This window comes from Macaca thibetana, chromosome 4 (assembly GCF_024542745.1).
Source record: "Macaca thibetana thibetana isolate TM-01 chromosome 4, ASM2454274v1, whole genome shotgun sequence".
In the NCBI taxonomy this organism is placed as follows: Eukaryota; Metazoa; Chordata; class Mammalia; order Primates; family Cercopithecidae; genus Macaca; species Macaca thibetana.
Genome location: NC_065581.1, coordinates 16,100,868 through 16,108,654, shown reverse-complemented (window position 1 = coordinate 16,108,654; position 7,787 = coordinate 16,100,868). Strand labels below are relative to the sequence as shown.

Here is a 7,787-nt window from a genome sequence, read left to right as displayed (position 1 = left end):
TAGGATCTATTTCTGAAGGAAATGAGAAGAAGCAAAATCTGGATGGAATGAGTGTCTATCAGAGAGAGTGGAACCTGTGACTGCCTTTATTATTTTTTATTTGAACATATATTTTTAGTTAGAATGCAGGATTAATGGCATGATAATAAACTGTCACTCACAGGTCTGTCCTGAGAAGCACATAATCTTCAAAACATGTTGTTTTTCACGAGTAATTTACACATAGCAGTGTTACTATTTAGTACTAGCGTCAAAGACGACATTTAGATTCTCCTGTTTGGGGCATTTAGTAACATCAAAATGATTTATAGTCAGACAGAGGAAAGCAATTCTAAAGCAGTTTCTTTTTCTTCTCTGCCAGTTCCTTTGCAGTAAGATCCATCTTCTTACATGAGGAATCATTAATAGAGAGAGCTTCAACAAATGTCCAGGTCTTACTCTTGAATACGACAGAGAATGAGTAGAACGATGACTGGGAATACCACAGGAGTCACTATCAGAGACAACCCCAGTGGACACAGACTCTCCCTATGGGGTTCCAAGCCGGATGTCTCTGAGGTGGTTGGAGATGGCTCTTGTAGTGGACATTGCCCTGGATGGTTTTCAAGCCTTGAGGACAGCAGGACCATGTTGCTGCACAGTCGTGAATTCTCCCTGGGGCCAGCTGTCATGTTTCAGAGCTTCATAAACAACTTCTTTTCCTTGCAACTTCACCTTGGCTTGGTTGACATCTGGATACTGTGTCAAGGAATGGTTTCCCCAGATGTGTAACATTCTTTGCACTGTCGGCAGTCACCAGGTTTAAGAGTAATTTGAGCTCCAGTTTGGTTGTGATCCAAACAAGTCAAGCAACTGAAGTTCTCCTTGAAGCTGGATGGAGCCAACTTGGAGGCAGTCAGGCAGTTGATACTGGCTGGGTTTCCCATAGCAATAACCTTAATGAACTTCTTGTCATATTTCTCCAAGGCTGCACCCTGCCATTTGAAGATTTTTACATTTTCAGTAAATCTTTCCTCTCTACACCTTTCCTTCTTGGCACAGAGTCCAAGAGAATGGCCACATCCAGGTCTTTGAAGGCAACTTCTTTATTTGTTTGGATGACATCTTTCGGGAGGGGAAGGGCACAGTCTTGCTGTTCCATTAGGACACTGTTCAGGACAACAAGCACAGGGGTGATATCCAATGGCACAAGAATGATAGGCTAATCTTTACCAAAGACAGATGCATTTATAATACTGTTTAGCAGTGAATATATGATTTGACCAGCTGCCCTAGTCACAAGGACTGGGATTGGTTCAGACAAGGGGGAACTGTGTGACAATTTTAGCACTTGCAAAGTGAGCCTCAGGGAGTCAGGTTACCTCTACTGCACAACTGACTTGTGACCGCCTTTAGCACCATATATTTATATTTTGTTTGATTTGGCTTTTTGAATACCCAGTGCTCAGAAAAGTAGCTGGCACATACAAAAAGCTGCAAAAATATTCGTACAGCAGGTAAATCATACACTATAAATAATAAAAATGATTCCATTTCATAGGCACATGAGTAAACTCAACTTACATCAAAAACAAATGTGACTTGTGGCAGATGCTGAATATAACTTGAAGATTGGTATTAGAGCTACTGTGATACAACAGGTTAGAATATTTTTATTGTACCATACTTAGGTATGTTGGAATGGTAAGTAAATAGTTGGCATTGCTGCTTTTGTTTTAAGCTAAAACAAGAGAGGGAAAACATGCACGCAAACACACACACATACACACACACACCCCTGAAAAATATCTGGTGTTGTGTGGAACTGGGGAAGGAGAATCCCTAGTTCTCTGAATCTAGACTTGCTTAGAGCAGTCTTCTTCAATATGAGACTGTCATCATAATATTGAGACTGTAGGGAAACTTCTCAGGACAGAAGTGCCCAGAAAACTTAAGTCAAAATCATTTTTCAAGTTTAGGACCAGTAAAAGAAAATCCGGCTTGTGGCTGGGCACAGTGGCTCACAACTGTAATCCTAACACTTTGGGAGGCCAAAGCAGTGGATCACCTGAGGTTGGGAGTTCGAGACCAACCTGGCCAACATGGAGAAACCCCGTGTCTACTAAAAAGAATACAAAATTATCCGGGCTTGGTGGCGCAAGCCTCTCCAACTACTCAGGAGTCTGAGGCAGGAGAATCGCCTGAACCTGGGAGGCGGAGGTTGTGGTGAGCCGAGATCTTGCCATTGCACTCCAGACTGGGCAACAAGAGCGAAATTCTGTCTCAAAAAAAAAAAAAAAAAAAAAAAAAGAGCTGGTTTACTGAAGTCTGAAATGAGACAGGTAAGAGAGACTTAAGAAAAGTATTTTAAGTCTTGATTTGAATATATCTTGTGGTTTTAGAACTTTTTCCCATTAAAACTTTTTTTTATAAATATTATATATTTTGCGTTATATTTTTAAAGCATTATTGAGGTGGAATATGGTACTTTAACTTGTGATGATAATTAGCATGGCCTTTATATATACACAAATATATTTGCATATGTGTATAAACATACATTAAACATACATGCACATACTTTCATCTCCCATTACTGGTTAAAAATGGTTACTTTCTACTAGCTTAGGTAAAATACAAAATTTATTTGTAAATTGTGGAGAGACTAAAACAACCCACTTTAGAGGGGTGACATTAACCCATTCTCATGCAGGCAAACTCAACTCTGCTTCACACTTGTGGCCTCGTGGCTGACACAATCTTTAACAACATTTTAATGTTCAAGAATAAAAGGAAGAAGAAGAAACAGTCTTGTGAAAGACACCAGTAATGTGATGAAACACTTAAGAGTTCTGCTTTTCTGCGTAAGTCACTATCCCTCTAAAATATTCCTGTGGAGCTTCTCCTAGGCAAATATTGACTCAACACATAAAGGGACCTCAAGCATGTTTCTAGATATAGGATTTGAAAATGAATGCTAAACAATTTTTCTGGCCTATAGTACGATGAGATATTCCTAGAGTTTTAGAGATGAGTCAGTTCTTAAGAGACCCAGATGTAATTTTTCACTGTGCAGACTGGGAAAGTAGGCCCAGAGATTTTAAGGCATTTGCCTAAGATTACACAACAAGTTCTGGGCCAGTGGAAGAACCCATATCTGCTACTCCTAGAATTCTCTCCAGGTTATCCTACTGCTTCCTGCAATCTCCAGAGAAGGGATTCAGGCACTAAGCACCCACTATATATATATAATATATATAATATATTATGTGTATATAATTTTTATATAGATAGATAGATAGATATTAATACAGCAGGCATGTCCAGGCTTTTTGCTTCCCCGGTCCATACTGGACAACGAATTGTCTTGGGCCACACATAAAATACAGCAACACTAATGATAGCTGATGAACTAAAAAAAAAAAAAAATTGCAAAAAACATATCATAATGTTTTAAGAAAGTTTACAAATTTGTGTTTGGCCACATTCAAAACCATCCTTAGCAGCATGTGGCCTGTGGGCCATGAGTTGGACAAGCTTGACATTCAATAATCTAGAAGCTTCTAAATTAATACAGGTTTGATCAGGAAGTGATTTTATGTCTCTTAGGCTGAAGTGGGTGAGTCTTGGCTGTATGATGCCATTTTTAGGTTGTACTCAAGAATGAAAAGCTGGGGAGAGTATCCCTCATTTGGTTTTTCCATGAAACCCAGTAATCTTGGAATGTCCATTGAAACTCTGGAAACTTTGGATATTAACTCTGTGAGAATCCTAGCACTTTTGGGGTATTTTTTCTCAAATAACGCTGCTTTGTAACAAGCCTGCCTGCCTTTGGTCTGCAGACTACCCTGAGCCAGCTGGTGAGCCTAAAATATCACGCTGGCCCATCCAACTCAAATTTAGGGCAGCAGTTTGAATTTAGTTGCAAGTAATACATTAAAACCTGAAGAACGTTTTTGGTGTATAGCTACATATTTTGAAAAAACTGGAGGATTGCTTGTGCTTGGGGATTCTCAATGACACGTGACTCCAAAAATAGAGAGAACATGGTGGCTGTCTCTCCAGGGCTGACTGAGGTGACAACCCAGTTGGAGTTGCTGCTGAGAGGTACCCGCCCAGATTTGTGGTAGTGCAGCTTGTCCCCTAGATCTGCCTGCAGGTTTTGTGGATGTGCCCCCTTCCTCTCCCATGTTCAGCACTCCTCCGGGAGCAGTGAAACACAGAATCTCTAGTCATTTTTTGCTAGCAATCTAATGGAAGGTGGCATTTAAGTTTACTGTGTTTCACTCGTACCTCACGAGCACCAGCCCACTCCGAGCATAACCTTAGCAGCATAGCAGAAGGTATACCTACTCCTGGCTCTACCCCCAAAATGAGAAAATCCGTCTTTAATTAAACAGGTACAGTCTAAGTGGTTCATAAATAAACCTCTGGCATCATGTTGGGATCAACCCCCTGTTCCTGCCCTCACTCCTCCTACCTGCACCAAATCAGGCTGGTACTTTCCCAACAAATGATTGCTGTAATACAATACTTCATTAATCTGATGTTCTTAACCAGAGGAAGCAGTAAGACAGAAATTAGCATGAAGAGTCTTGTTTCTTTAGGGAGCATAATAACTAACCAGTTTTCAGGACACAATAAGAGTATGTTCTTACTGAGTTTTCTTACCAGGACTCAAAGAAGTCTACAAAATTCTATCATTGTTGCTGCCCCCACCACACCATCCCCCTTGCTGCCCTGCATTACCAAATATTCTAATTAATTTAAAGAAATTAATGTCTACAGATGCTAGAATTAACAGTGGCCCGAATGAATGGAAAAATCTCTTGTTAGCTCCTATTGTGTCAATCACTGTTATTAATTTAGCAGTAATAAAACTCAGCCCCAGTTGGAGAACTGTGACCCTCACCATCTGGTACGGTAATTCACAAAACTTCTAGCTGGGACGCTCCCAGCATCCAGGGGTTGAAATAGGATCACGCTGGGATCAGATCCCTTGGCCCGCGCTCCAGAGACCCAGGGCCAAAAGCGAAGGAAAACACCGAACATCAGAATGATGCCATCCCCTGGGTAGCAAGTAGTTTATCATGTGCTTTCCCAGACATCTGGCAGAGCATCTGTGGGGTGGAGGTCAGTGGAACCATGGACCATCAAGTCTGTTATTTTCCATTTACAAAACAGAAAAGGAAAATGGAAATGACCATGCAGTATGCTTCTGTGATCCAGGTACTTGTACCACAAGTACTATTTGGCATTTTATGGCCGCCAAAGAAAGATAATCTGCCACTCATTCAGTCCCACAGTAGAAAGCATTCTCTTGGTGAATAAAATAAATGGAAAGAATTCATCCTTATATATCACACGTTAGGTTGAAGTCAATGATGAATTAACAAAGCTAAAACTCATAGCTTCCCCCTCATTAGCTACCACTTAACGATCTATCTATATATATTTGTTACAACAAGTATATATGTTTTGGTAAACTCAGTGCCTAGGTTTTATTTATTTATTTATTTATTTATTTATTATTTGAGACAGAGTCTTACTCTGTCACCCAGGCTGGAGTGCAGTGGTGCCATCTTGGCTCACTGCAACCTCTGCCTCCCGGATTCAAGTGATTCTCCTGCCTCAGCCTCCTGCGTAGCTGGGATTATAGGCACGCACCACCATGCCCTGCTAATTTTTGTATTTTTAGTAGAGACGGGGTTTCACCATGTTGGCCAGGCTGGTCTCGAACTCCTGACCTCAAGTGATCCACCTGGCTCAGTCTCCCAAAGTGCTGAGATTATAGGCGTGAGCCACCGCGCCTGGTCGTGCCTAAGTTCTAAATGTTTATTTAAAGATTTTTATATTCTCTACATGCTAAATTTTAGTCAATTCCACCTTAGGATAAAACCGTAAATTTCAGTAATATATCAGACCAAACAAGGAAACAACTCAGTTTAAAGACAACAGTTCCAGTCTTTTACTTTCAAATAATATTTTTTAAAGGGGAAATATTTTGTGCTTCTAGATGTGTTATTATTTGTTCTTATAAAAATCATAGTTTCATTTTCTTATAAGTTTTATCATACAAAAACAATAACAGCAAGAATAGACTAGCTTCCTGTATAACTAAAATAACATGGATTTCATATTCTTCCTTTGGGCATTTCATTTTGGCATAAAAATAGAATATATCTAACAATCTAAGTTAAAATTGCTATATTTTCCATTGATATAATTTCTTTGTGCTTGGAATCCATGTTGGTACCTGCCTTTTAAGATAATAGCCTTATTACTATTATCTTAAAGATCTCTGAGTGGTAGAGAAAACTAAATAAGATAATCCTTTGAATAAGCTAAGTATAGCAACATCCAAACTCAACTTTTAACTCTTATAGTTGTAGTTAACAAGTCTCAACAAAACCTTTGGCTCTCTTGTTCCCCCATGCTATATCTACGGCAAGCAAGACCTTTAACCTACCAGACTTTACACACCTGTTGGTCTTTTGTTGGTCTTTGAGTCTGACCTTAGAAGAGAGTTTGACCTGCAGCTGTGCTGCCTGGCAGATTTAATCCTCTGCAGGCTGACTTCATTCTTGTGCTTTACATCAGATGTTGTCTAACTGGGTTCAACGATTAGAGAAAGTGCATTGTTTATGTCTTCATTTGGTCTGAATGTTTTGGTGTGAATGTGGCCTCTCTTGAGGGCTCTGAACAATTTAAAAGAGCCCAGTAAGATACAAATGGGAAATGTAAGTGCATTGCTGTTTCCAGAAAAACCTGTGCTTTATCACCTTTTATTCTCACCTCATAAGTACAAAGAAAGGCTGAGTAAAGCAGTAATAGTTCAACAAGTCAGTAACGCAGACACCATGGCCTACTTCCCTTTGATTATCTGTAAAAAAGCATCATGTTAACAACAATGAAAATGGGTATCTAAGATGAATTTGGGAAGGTGAGTCCCCTTATTGTCATATCTTTTAAGACAACTTGTCAGTGAGGGTAATTGCCACAGGCTTTGGGGTCATTGCTGATCCTGGCAAAATTTAAACAGCTGCTGCAAGCACCTGTTCTTTATCCCAGGCCCTCACAAATGCTCGCAATGTGCTCACAATTCAGAATAAAAAAAACTTTATTAAAGCAATTTGATTACTTTTAAATGATGTTTTATTCATGCATGCAAATAATTTTTTAAGTTTCATGTCATGTATGTCTTTCTTTCCACATAGGTGAGCCTAAAGACCAAAGAGAAAATATAGGAATTGAAGTGTGGCAATGTGTACTAACCTTGGAGTGCTGATGAACACCACCAACTCTTACCCATTCTGACCTCAAGCTGATTATTAATGCAGATAGTTAAGCAGGTTTCGAGAAAGATCCCATATGATTGAGTCCTAGAACTTCTTGCTAGCTGCATGGGGCAGTGTTGGAAGTAGACAGTATATTTCTTGGAGAAAAATTTATATGTCCCTGCCACTATCCTCAGTGCAGGAGGTGAGACAGAGCACAAAGGGAAGAAGATATGGAGACAGCCGTGGACAACACTAGGTTCCTCTCTGAAACTTGTCAAGGAAAAAAGAGGGAAGTGAGCTTTCATCCAAGATGCTTCCAGGTACTGCTCTGGTTTCAATGGGTAAGTGGCCCAAGTGATGCTTAGTGCAGGTTAACCCACCCTAGATTCTCTCTGGGAAATGCTTTCTTGTCCCTGCTACACCTTTGCCAAGGCAATGGGTGAAAGGGATTCCAGGGCACTGTGGAAATCAAACACCACAAAGAGAAAGAATGGCTGCTTCTTTGCTGTCCTTTGTGTTATGGTTTGA

The 7,787-nt window shown here is 40.0% G+C and overlaps 1 pseudogene; it reads right to left on the bottom strand.

Annotated features, from left to right (window-relative positions):
* Window positions 1-311: 311 nt before the first annotated feature.
* On the bottom strand, window positions 312-7,291 carry LOC126953322 (malate dehydrogenase, cytoplasmic-like; annotated as a pseudogene).
* Between the last annotated feature and the right edge of the window lie 496 nt (window positions 7,292-7,787).